The sequence below is a fragment of the Lissotriton vulgaris genome, chromosome 9 (assembly GCF_964263255.1).
Source record: "Lissotriton vulgaris chromosome 9, aLisVul1.2, whole genome shotgun sequence".
NCBI lineage: Eukaryota > Metazoa > Chordata > Amphibia > Caudata > Salamandridae > Lissotriton > Lissotriton vulgaris.
The window spans coordinates 67,496,025-67,508,519 of NC_141697.1; the positions used below are offsets into that span (position 1 = coordinate 67,496,025).

General features: G+C 48.1%; 1 protein-coding gene across 1 annotated transcript in view; it reads right to left on the reverse strand.

Annotated features, from left to right (window-relative positions):
- Positions 1–12,473, reverse strand: part of SUSD6 (sushi domain containing 6) — a 174,891-nt gene extending 162,418 nt beyond the window's left edge. The window contains exon 1 of the mRNA XM_086937038.1: positions 12,107–12,473. The gene's annotated coding sequence lies outside the window, so the exon portion shown is untranslated. The remainder of the gene's footprint in view (positions 1–12,106) is intronic.
- Between the last annotated feature and the right edge of the window lie 22 nt (positions 12,474–12,495).

Sequence of the window (12,495 nt, forward strand, 5' to 3'; positions counted from 1 at the left end):
TTATGAACGTATACAGAGGGAGCCCTGGCATGGGAATATTATGAACGTATACCGAGAGAGCCCTGGCATGGGAATATTATGAACGTATACAGAGGGAGCCCTGGCATGGGTAGATTATGAACGTATACTGAGGGAGCCCTGGCATGGGAATATTATGAACGTATACAGAGCGAGCCCTGGCATGGGAATATTATGAACGTATACCGAGAGAGCCCTGGCATGGGAATATTATGAACGTATACAGAGGGAGCCCTGGCATGGGTAGATTAAGAACGTATACTGAGGGAGCCCTGGCATGGGAATATTATGAACGTATACAGAGGGAGCCCTGGCATGGGAATATTATGAACATATACAGAGGGAGCCCTGGCATGGGAATATTATGAACGTATACCGAGAGAGCCCTGGCATGGGAATATTATGAACGTATACAGAGGGAGCCCTGGCATGGGAATATTATGAACGTACACCGAGAGAGCCCTGGCATGGGAATATTATGAACGTACACAGAGGGAGCCCTGGCATGGGACGATTATGAACGTATACCCAGGAAACGCTGGCATGGGACGATCGGAACGTATACCGAGAAAGCCCTGGCATGGGAAGATTATGAACATACACCGAGAGAGCCCTGGAATGGAAATATTATAAACGTTTCCAGAGAGAGCCCTGGCATGGGAATATTATGAACGTATACCGAGAGAGCCCTGGCATGGGAATATTATGAACGTATACAGAGGGAGCCCAGGCATGGGAATATTATGAACGTATACAGAGGGAGCCCTGGCATGGGAATATTATGAACGTATACCGAGAGAGCCCTGGCATGGGAATATTATGAACATATACAGAGGGAGCCCTGGCATGGGTAGATTATGAACGTATACTGAGGGAGCCCTGGCATGGGTAGATTATGAACGTATACAGAGGGAGCCCTGGCATGGGAATATTATGAACGTATACTGAGAGAGCCCTGGAATGGAAATATTATAAACGTTTCCAGAGAGAGCCCTGGCACGGGAATATTATGAACGTGTACCGAGAGAGCCCTGGCATGGGAATATTATGAACGTATACAGAGGGAGCCCTGGCATGGGAATATTATGAACGTATACAGAGGGAGCCCTGGCATGGGAATATTATGAACGTATACCGAGAGAGCCCTGGCATGGGAATATTATGAACATATACAGAGGGAGCCCTGGCATGGGTAGATTATGAACGTATACTGAGGGAGCCCTGGCATGGGTAGATTATGAACGTATACTGAGGGAGCCCTGGCATGGGAAGATTATGAACGTATACTGAGAGAGCCCTGGAATGGAAATATTATAAACGTTTCCAGAGAGAGCCCTGGCATGGGAATATTATGAACGTATACCGAGAGAGCCCTGGCATGGGAATATTATGAACGTATACAGAGGGAGCCCTGGCATGGGACGATTATGAACGTATACCCAGGAAACGCTGGCATGGGACGATCGGAACGTATACCGAGAAAGCCCTGGCATGGGTAGATTATGAACGTATACCGAGAGAGCCCTGGCATGGAAATATTATAAACGTTTCCAGAGAGAGCCCTGGCATGGGAATATTATGAACGTATACCGAGAGAGTCCGGCATGGGAATATTATGAACGTATACCGAGAGAGCCCTGGCATGGGAATATTATGAACGTATACCGAGGGAGCCCTGGCATGGGAATATTATGAACGTATACCGAGAGAGCCCTGGCATGGGAATATTATGAACTTATACAGAGGGAGCCCTGGCATGGGAAGATTATGAACGTATACCGAGAGAGCCCTGGCATGGGAATATTATGAACAAATCATTTTACTTCAAGCACTGGAAAGAGAAGAATATTGTATTTGTTCATCAGTTTCTTGATAATGGCTCTCATTCCTTTTCCGAAACTACAATTATTTAATTTACCTTTGTCATATCTCTCTGAATATAACATTATTACATCTGCCATTCAGTCACACTTAGCTTCTTTTTCCATTCCTGTTGTCTTCCCATCTTTTGTTCCTACCTCTTCCCTTTATCCTTTATTTTACTCTCAACAGCCTAAGGCTGCCCTTGTTTATTCATTATTACTGTCACCTAGTTCAGATCGTTCTAAATCACCTGTTGAGATTGCATGGGAAACGGACCTTAATCTGTCTCTATCTGTTCTGATGTGGGAACGTATATGGTCCAAATTGTTTAAGGTATCTCCTGCTGCCCGCATTACCCAATCGTTGTTGTTCATTTATCATAGAGTCCTTATCACTCCTGTAACTGTTCATAAGTTCTCCCCAACATCCTCTCTAATGTGTTGGTCCCGTGCTAACGAAACTGGGTCACTTAAACATTTACTGTTTGAATGTTTTCATGTTTCATCATTTTGGAAGGAAGTTTGGAAAACCTGTATGCTAGTCTTTAATTGTTCTGCCCAGTTATCTTTACAGGCTATTTTCCAAGTATCATTATCATCTGATGTGGATATTCTCTCTTCTTCTGAGAGATTGTTGGACTTGTTTATTTCTCTTGCATTTAAAGTTATCCTATTGTGTTGGAAAGATAATTCTAAAAATTCTATTCACACCTGGTGGAATTTTGTTTGTGATGAACATAGAATTGCTATCGCTTCGTCCTATTCCATTCCCCTGAAAATTAAATCTGTTCTTCTTTGGCTCCCCTTTACCACTTATCTTTCCTCCAAATCTCTTCCTTGACTGATTCTCAGTTTTCCCACTTATTTTCTCCTTCTCCTCTCTCTCTTTTCTTCTCTTCTTCTGCCCTTATTTTCTTTTCGTTCTTTCTTCTTTCCTCTTTTCTATGCTTCTTGTTTCTCCCTCTTCCCTTTTCTCTTCTCTCTATGATCATTTCTTTCTTTGTTTTTATTGCTCATGCATATGTTTCTTCTACTTCTCTTACTTATTTTATTGTTACAATATTTTTTTATCATATGTATTGTATTTACTCAAAATGCTAATAAAAATCTCTTAAACACAAAAAAAAAAAAGTTTTAGTAAGGACTCAGAACAGCTTTTCCAATGCTTGTTTTATCCACTCTGTCGCGTTCTTTTTATCGACCTGCAGAGTAAGCGTGTTTGACAGACAGCGACTCTGTCCCTGCTCTTCTCTCCTCTCAAAAGACACACTATTGAAGGACGGGATGCAGAACAAATCAAAACATTCACCCCCTTCAAGAGATCTGGGTTAAATCCATCATTCATAGCCCACCATGCCAGCCCAGTTCAGACATGGCTATATGCAAATCAGTCTTGACCCTGTGCCCCACGGGAACAGTCCAGCCCGAACTGCCAAGCCAGGTCCTCCCTGGACCGGAAACAAGCATTCTAGGACCGGTTTCGGGGTTTAACCCCTCATCAGCCAGGATAGCTTGACTCCAGCGAGTCTATCCTCTCATGCACAGGGTCCTTGCTCTGTATATTATTATTAGCCTCTCACTTCGGGGAGATGAAAGGCGGAGTAAGGTGACCCGGACTCTGCTCCTGTCCCAGCAGAGTGCCCTGAGCTGAATGGCCTCGCCTCACCTCAGGGTGTGCCTGCGCGCGTGCACAACACCGCTGGAACGAGCCTCCTGCGGCCCTTAACAGCAGCACCGACCACAAGCTGAACCAGGAAGAGGTGGGAAACATTTCCGACAAGTTATCGTCAAAACTGGAGAAAGGAAAAACACTTGAAGTGGCAGCATCTGGACCTTGAACCCGAAATCGCACTGTTTACATCTGATTTTTCTAAGACTCATTAGCTAGGAGCCCATGTGATAACTGGGTGGGTACGTACGCGCCCTTGGAGCAGCATCGACACACTTCACCTTGTTGGGGGGAGGTGGGGGGGGGGGGGAATTTTCCCCACACGACGTTTGAGTCACAACAGAGCCAACTCGGATGGTCATCCTTATGAGTTCAGATAAATAAGAGTAAAGGGCATTGGTAATGAAAGTATTCAAGCGCTAAGACACAAACCCACCCATAAGCACTTTGTCATGGATCACTGGTTAATGTGAGATCAACACTGAAGGGTTTGTGCCAAGTGAGTGAAAATGCAGTGTTATTTATTCACTGGTATCGAGTTAAACCTTCACTCCTTAGGAATAAACTCGTTAAACGGGGTCAAGGTTTACTTTTTTTTCCCAAACACTTTTTCCTCATTCCACGGCAGGCTTGTTCTGCACACAGAGGTGTGCCTCGCCGCTCAGCTGATCTAACTCACTCGCCTCGCCCCTCACCTGATCTCACTCTCTGCCTATACTCACTCTCTGGGAGGGCTCCGAGCCCTGCGCCTGGGGGCTTCCTCCCCTCTCACTTGTTTCATTAGAAGGTGTCTAAGCCCTACACCTGGGGAGAGGGTCGGGGGTCTCTTGCCCTCACCTGACCACACTCCCACTAGGAGGCTTCCAAGTCCTTCACCTGGGGGTCTCACAGAGACATCCCTGCACGGCCTCACACCACCTCTGGGAGTCTATGTGCCCTCAGCCGCCAGCCCCTCACTTCCCCTCATGCCTGCATATTCTAGTCACACTCTCCTGTCTCCCTTCACCCTCACTGTGACTCAAGCGCCTACTCTCACAATAGATCTCTACTAGGCACATACCATCGCCCGACAACCTCCCTCACTTTCGTGAAACCACACTTATGATCACAGTAGTGCCTCGCACTCGTGAATGCCGCTCATCTCCCATCCCCACATCTGCACCAGACACGCTCTCTGACGGGCCTCCCAGCTCACTCTACCTCGCAAAGGCGCTACAATTCACTCTTTCCCTATGAGGCGTCAAGGCGCTTCGCCTGGCTCGCCTCCCCGCACTGCAACCAAATCTACTTTGATTTTTAGTCAAAGTCCACGTTTTAAAACTTGGGAGCTTTACACCTTTATTGTTCATATTATGACTGAATAAAGTTTACTGAGCTGAAGTGCAGAGCTCCGGGCAGCCCCAGCCAGTTCCAGGCAACCCCCGGTGAATTAATTGTGAAACACGACGAGTGATGGTGTCCCGCCCTCTGCAAACGTTCAAGGAGGAACGGCAGCATTTTCACCTTTCATGCTATGACATATTTGCATGAATGTCTGTCCCACCCGACATGAAGAATAAAGTGACATTTGTCCGGTCTGCACTTTACTGAACCTCAGGAGGGCACACCCATAGCCTGGCCGCATTAGCGGGTCAGATAGCTCAGCGGGTCCCGTATACACGGTCACCGAGAACAAGGATTCAGCTTCACATTTTTGGGAGATAAAAACAAACACTGGCAAGACCAAATGCTGTGGTGCCGACTGACAACCTTTAGCCTTGGTCAATGCTTACTTTTGTTTTGACATGAATTATTGTTGCGGGAGCTGCCGGCCACGCCAGCATAAAGACAAACAAACATTGCTAAATGCATTGTATGTGCCTTTGCGCCGCAGCAGACCTCCGAGTGACCCTGGCGGACACTGAGCACTAAAGCACACAAGGAGAAAGAAGGGCGGGCGCTGGTCGCGCCCAGACACGCCGAGGGTCTCGGGGGCATTCCCAGATGCAGGAATCTGGGCCTGCCTCCAAGCACAATATTGTGACAGCTGGGCCCTCCTGGAAGAGGAATCCCGGGCCGGCAGCGGCCTCGGAACATGTCTGGGCAACAGAGCTATGTGCCGAGACTCACAGGTGTGTGCGCCGAGCAGCCGGTAGCTGTCCGCCACAGCAGACACGCTGTGTGACCCTCGACAGGGACAGCTTCTCAACAAGGTCTGCGTGGGCAATGCTGTGTTGACACACGTGGAACTGTACAACATCTAATTCTAGCTATGCCAAGCAAAGGTACACATGTACTGGGGGACGCATATACATGCATCAACGAGAATGCGAGTTTAAAAACAGCGCCTTTGTGAATAGAACGGTCTCTAGGCGCTGAGTAGAAACGCGCATGCATTGCTAAACGTACGCAGTGTAGAAGCATGCATGCTTCACTGTGCAAGCACTCAGAGATAGATGTGTGCACCATGCATCGACAGATGAACATGTATGTATGGTATGTGTATCGACGCCAGACGTGCCATGCGCTGCTAAGCACGGACAGCGTGTGCAATCTGATGGCGTCACGTAGCGCCAGGCACGTACAGTTCTCCCTGCCAGGCGTTCATTGCTAACAGATAAGCGCACAAAGGGGGAGCATTGATTTTACCGGACGGAAGGAAGCCTGTGCAGCGATTCTGGGAATCAGAGTCGCTCCCACCTGGGAAACACTGGCCTCGGGAACATATTTTAATCGATAACACAGCGTGACAACCGCCCCTTTCCTTATTCAACATGAAGACACACAGCGGCACTCCCGGACAGGTGTCCCTGAACTTTCAGCCTACTGCTCTGTTAGTATCATCACAGAATTGCACCAACCACGTATAAAATGTCACTGCAAATCCATTTCAAATGCAGGGAAGGTGATAATGCGAGGAAGAGAAGCATCTTTCGACACCTGTCTGGGTATTCTGTAGTAGTACCCTTGGCGCGGTCTGCCAGGCCAGAAACAAGGTAACACTCGTGTCACCCACTGCTATTATTCTGGGCAGGGGTTGGCAATGTGGAGAGGCCGGTGGGGTTGGGGCCCACTCAGTTACGTGCTGGACAAGAGGTGGTCACTGTCCTCTCCGAGCTTTAGAGTGGGACTCGCCAGCCGCCCTTCAGCCAGGACACACACTCCTGGGAGAGGATGAGGCACCTGGGGTGCGTATGTGGACGCCGTCAACTGGTCCGGGCTCATCTTCCTGGGATACCCCCCCTTGTTTGCAAACACTAGTAGGTTTTACAGGCGAGATTAGGCAGGTATAAGGGATACGGAGATGTGTGCACAGAATCACGGCCGATCCCATTAGAACAAGGCTGTTGTATGAAAAGCCGAGCTAATGAAAAAGCACGTGTCAGGTGAGCACAAAATACCAGCCACGAGTTTCTTTTTAAGAAATTGTTGAAAACCTTTCTGTTTTATCTGTAGGATATCTGGTTTTCAGAGCGGGAAAGGCCTATCGGGTAGCTACGCGCTTTACAAATCACTGTGAATAGAACCAGTGGAAAATCCCTTCTCTACATGTGAACAGGCCTCTGCTTGGGAGCTGTAGTCTGACCTGGCCCCAATCCTGGCTTTCCCGATTGACCACAGTGAGTGATCCTCAGCAACTGATTTTTTTTTTTTTTTTTAATATCAGTTCACAGTCTGTGGAAGGCCAGAAAGCTTAACAAGCATTTGCAATGCAAAAGGTCTCGCATTTGCGATAGTTTAAGCTAATGGCATTCTAAATGACAAAGCCTGTTATCTGTTTTGATAATGAACATAAATAAAAGGCTGTGCCATTTACAATACCAATACTCAAACTCTTGTAAATGGGAGACCCATTTCATATTAAAGAAGCGGCAGGCATTGCCCCGGGATGCTTGGAAAGTGAACGCGTGCATGGTGCGCTAAATATTGCAGGAAAGCATGTTGTTCCTGCAGTAGGAGAAACTCAGAGAAAATAGTGCTTACAGAATAAATAAGACATAACGTGTAACAAACAAAGCAAAATTGCCAGTCCTCATGGGAGGATTTAAATGAAGACAAGATGGTACTAAGGAAGGACTAACAACCCTATTAACGAATCAGAATCCAGCGTTTACGAAGGACAATGACAAATATGGGCCAAGAGTGGGTGGGGCTTCACGTCCAGACTTCAATAAAGCATGGCTCGCAGCGCATGCGCTGCCCAGGATTGACCTAAAAACTAGTTGGGATCAGGGCTATGAAAACACGCTGCACGCTTACATTAAGTTCAGGGGTTAAATAATCAAATCAAGAGCAGAACTCCTTTCTCACCAGAGAAATGCACTTAAAGGGTAAATGGGCAACCCTGCCACGACGGGAAACATCATTTTCAACGAAGGCTTTTCCACGCGTGACGTTTACTACGAGGCACTTACCTCGCAAACGTCTTTTCCACGCGTATGCCTATAACGACAGTCTTTAACACGAATATACGTTCTGGCTAGGGGGGAGGCGTGGAATTCTTTCCAGTCGTGGCGGGGGTTGGCTGGGAAGGGGATGGGGGGGCCTGGGGGGGGTCTCCCCCCCAAAAATAAACAAAGGAGCGGGTTCGGGTTGGCTGGGAAGGGGATGGGGGGGCCTGGGGGGTCTCCCCCCAAAAATAAACAAAGGAGCGGGTTAATTACATTTAAAAAAAACGCTCTTCAGTAGCACTGAGGTAAAAGGAAAGTGCCTCCCCCAAAGACGTGCCGTTACGGCAGTCCTTTTTTAATTTTGGCAGGCGTGTTTTCACGCTTGTTTCGATGGTGGATGGAAGGTACGGGCTGCTGGTGAAAGACAGGAAGGTGTCAGGTAAGAAAATAATCTTTAGCATTTGTGTTTGTGTTTAGGACGTAAAAATGCGTGGTATGATCCTTCGTTGCAAATTCCAGCGTGGTAAAGCCACTTGCGAACTAAAATTCGCGTGGTATTGCCATGCGTGGAACTTGTATTCGAGGTAAAATCATATATTCGCCACGACATCACAAAACAAAGTGAGAAAACTACAATATTCATGGTACTATTTAAAACAAAAAGAGCGCATTACCAGGTCCCTTTTAATTCACATGAGGCAGTGACAGAAGTTACACACCCAAAGACAATTAGGGGATCTGCTGGAAAACTCCGTATCGGTTTTGTTTCACCCAGAGGGGGAATTTGGAATGACCAAGTCCCCTGGTAACTCTTTGTTTCTTAGTGAAGTTCACGGTTCAATCTGTGACCCCATTAACTCCATCCACCCCAGTGTGCCAGTAACCTGCAATTCAAGTCACCTGGGGAGGGGGTGAACAGAATTAGCGTCAGAATTGCCAGTGCACTGATCTATCTCGGCTCTACACATATGGTATTAGTAAAACGCAAACCTGATGAAAGGCTTCGTGGCGCTGTACACGGTCAGTGACTGGGGGGCAGCGGGGTTCTGAGAGTGGAAATGAACTGGTACTGCGCTGTGACACAGTGTTTTATCGCATCGTAATGCAGTGTTCTTTAAAAATGCTCTGAAAGATATGAATCCTGTTTTCCATCTGGTTTCAAAAGAACAGCCTCCATGATGAAAAGCAGAAGTGGCTGAGTGTGAACGCAGCGTTAGCCCTTTGAAAGACTAACCACAGGGGGATGAAAAGAAGGCCCACTTCCCGTCTCTGCCCCCGCCCAGGAAGTGATTGCCTCCCCATCCCTCACATCCTCCAGGGCCTGCTTTGGACACTGCTTCTGCGAGTTTCAAAACTGCATTTACAGATGCAGCTTGCATGACGTGTGTGTGCGTGTGTCGACTGAAGAATGTGCCAGACAGCAAATAACCCTCCTGATACTAGGTAATGTACACAAACTTTTGCTTTTCTTTGCCCTGAAAGACTCTAGAAGTTAAAGAGTCTTCTTCACGCGTAGCACTGGATTCAATAAAAGGATTTTGCTCCCAATAGACTCTGAATGCTCCTACTTGTCCTGGCATACTTCTCAGTTACGAAATTTATGGGGAAGGGGTCTCCCACAACTGAGGACAAATCGCTCCAAAAAAAATCCTCATTTATTCGCAAGATTGCACAATACCAGGACCCATCACCCCTTCAATACTTTCATATAAGACCTCATATACTACGCAAGGTGTACTCGTATTCAGACACCTGGACCAGCTGAACTTGTACATGGAGAAGAAATAAAAGCCTAAGTATGTCCGAGAGCCAGCAACATGGAGCAGAAGGGGGAGAAAAGCACAGGAGGGACACAGCAGGGAAACACGCACACACCTGGATTGCTTATGCAAAAAAAAAAAAAAAGAGTTCTCTAAAAGTGAGAAGTGGAATGACACAAATAAAGACGTTTGCTCCAGGGAGGGCCAAGCAAAAGACGGCTAGGGCAAGCCATCGAGTAAGAAGCAAGAAAATGAGAGTGACAATAATGCAAACCAATAGGAAGCAAAGGGCGGGCTTTACGTCCACTGTAAGACCTTGATAAGTTAATATTAGGACTTTAGCTTGAACTCTCTGGCAGGCTCGACCTATTGAATTCACAGCACTAGGGAACTAGCAGGCGTTTACAGGAAGTGAGGAGCAGAGAACTAAGCACCAGAAGAGGACGAACAACTTATCCTAGGAACAGTCCAAGGGCAACCCAGCAGGCTCCGACAGGATCGACCCATTCCTTCTGGAACGGAACCGAGCCCCATCCCCACGGAAGACCGCTCATATTCTGAATCTGGGTATGTCCATGGTGGTTCTTGAGATCCAAGTCCACCAAGCGCCAAGAAATGTACCCGAGTAAACAAGCATTCTGTTATGGTTTCTCAAGGACTCCCAGCCTCCATGGGCAGCACGCTCTGCAAGCGGTTCCTTCTGGCAAACGCTGCAATCAGGAGCTTTCAGTCCAGCCGAGGTGACCGGGTCCACATATCTCCGAATGGAACAGATTGACAAAAGGCCGGGACTGGAGAGAAGACTCCTTATAATCTGGTGTTCGTTATCAGGTAGCTCCAGTGCTATGCACACCAGCGGAACAGAAATAAATAAGAGAGGGAGCAAGTGCAGTGAAAATATACCAGAGTCAACCTATTATGCAACATGGGCGAAAGAACTGCTGGCAAGGAACCCCGGCGCAGTCTATACGTCACCAGTTCACTCCCTGTAGGACCATGGCGTGTCCACCCACAGCGGTTGACCTAGTATACAAAAGACACTAGTTATCCACAGAGGTTGGGAGATGCAGACCAGTGACGTCAATCACTCCTAACCAGCACACTTACTTCCTACTAATACATATATCACACATGGTACACTAGTTGCGGCCTTTATAAACACATGAACTTAACCTGCGCTTAGATGACTTCTGACGTCTGTACAGCAATATAGAGTATTGTTAGGTAAGGAGTACCTGATCTACATTGCGAGAGGACCAGCACTTCTCTGCAGAGGTGCAATAAGTTACCTTGCAGAGCACCAGCACTTCAGAGAAGCACGCAAATACACTAGGCAGCTGCGCTTTATTTTTCTACTTCAGGCACTGGGCATCTGAAGATGGGGAAAGGAAGATGCAATAAGCAAAGTTGCAGACAATCCGCTTTTGAACAAGAGATATCTGTTTCCCACTGCGCAAGGGGTGCACAAACTCCCCCGCATTTAGGCGCTAGACTAAGAGCGAGCACGCAGGGGCTTCGCTCGGAATTGGAAAGGCGCACGGGGCGGATGCATGCACGTTGGGAGCACAGAACGAGCAGGGTGTGAAGGGATACATATAAATAGTAGCAGGCGGGGGAGTGTGTGGGGGCGGAACAGAAGGAAGCACCGAGCCCTAGAAATGACGAAGGAAGGCACAGAAACCATGAAGGGCGAGTGTACCATGACGTGAAGGAAGGCGATAAGAGGTGTAACAACACCAAACCCGGAAATAGGTGCAGGGATGCAAATGCAGAAGGGCGCATATTTAATAGTGGGGAACAAGAACCTAGATAAGGACAACATCTCAGACACCTAGGAATGGAGGCACAGAAATGTTAAATGTATTTATTGTCTGCTGGCTCTAGAAGGGGCTCGGGATATTTGGGTTCTATGGAACTTTAAAACACATCTGAAAAGTCAGCAGATTAGGAGATGGGGGAGGGGGTGCTGGCTTGTATTTTTCGGGGTTCACAGGGCCCGGCTAAAATGGGCTCTTACTCTGCTTGTTCTTTTCGGGGTTGGGCTACCCTGCGGGGGTCACCGAATCCGGGGAAATGTCATTGAGCACGGAGTCTGCCTGCTCATGGTGGTTTGGGGGAGGTGTCAGGGCTTTAATGCATTAGTTCATCATTGTAGGAAGTGAACATTACTATGTAATTTTCACCTTTTTCTTTTTATTGGTCTCTCCCCTTCCGATGCACTGCATATTTATTTCCCATGGTGTATTTATTCTTGCTTCCTTACTGCCGGACTACTATGCAATGTCCTGTTTATTTTACTGTGTGTGTATGTAAAGCGCTCGGATACTTCCGGGTCAAGCTGGCGCTATATACAACTTTCAAGATAAAATAAATAAACATGGTGCAGGGTCCGGGGGCGGAGGGTCGCAGCGGTCTCGGTGCGCTTACCTCCCGGGCTGCTCTGCCCCTGGTGGCCCCGGCGGCTCCTCTGCTCTCCGCTCAGGCCCGGCTCTGGGGAGCCCTGGTCACCCCCGTCTTCCGGCAACGGAACGCTCAGCTCCGGCAGCGTTCGGCAGATGGAACGCTCAGAGCCTCGGCCGTTCCAACACAGAACGCTCCGTGCTCCTAGACCCGGTGGGCGGATACATCCGGCCTCCGCGCGGAAGGGATCCCACAATAGAACACCGGGCTCCGCTGTGTTCGACGGGCAGAACGTCCAGTCTCGCGACGTTCCTTTCTCTTCTCCTTTCCTCCCAACCCCAGCCTCGTCCGTCCCCTCTCTAGCTCTGCCTTCGCTTCCGCAGCGCGTAGCGCCTGACGTCACGTTCACTCGGCAA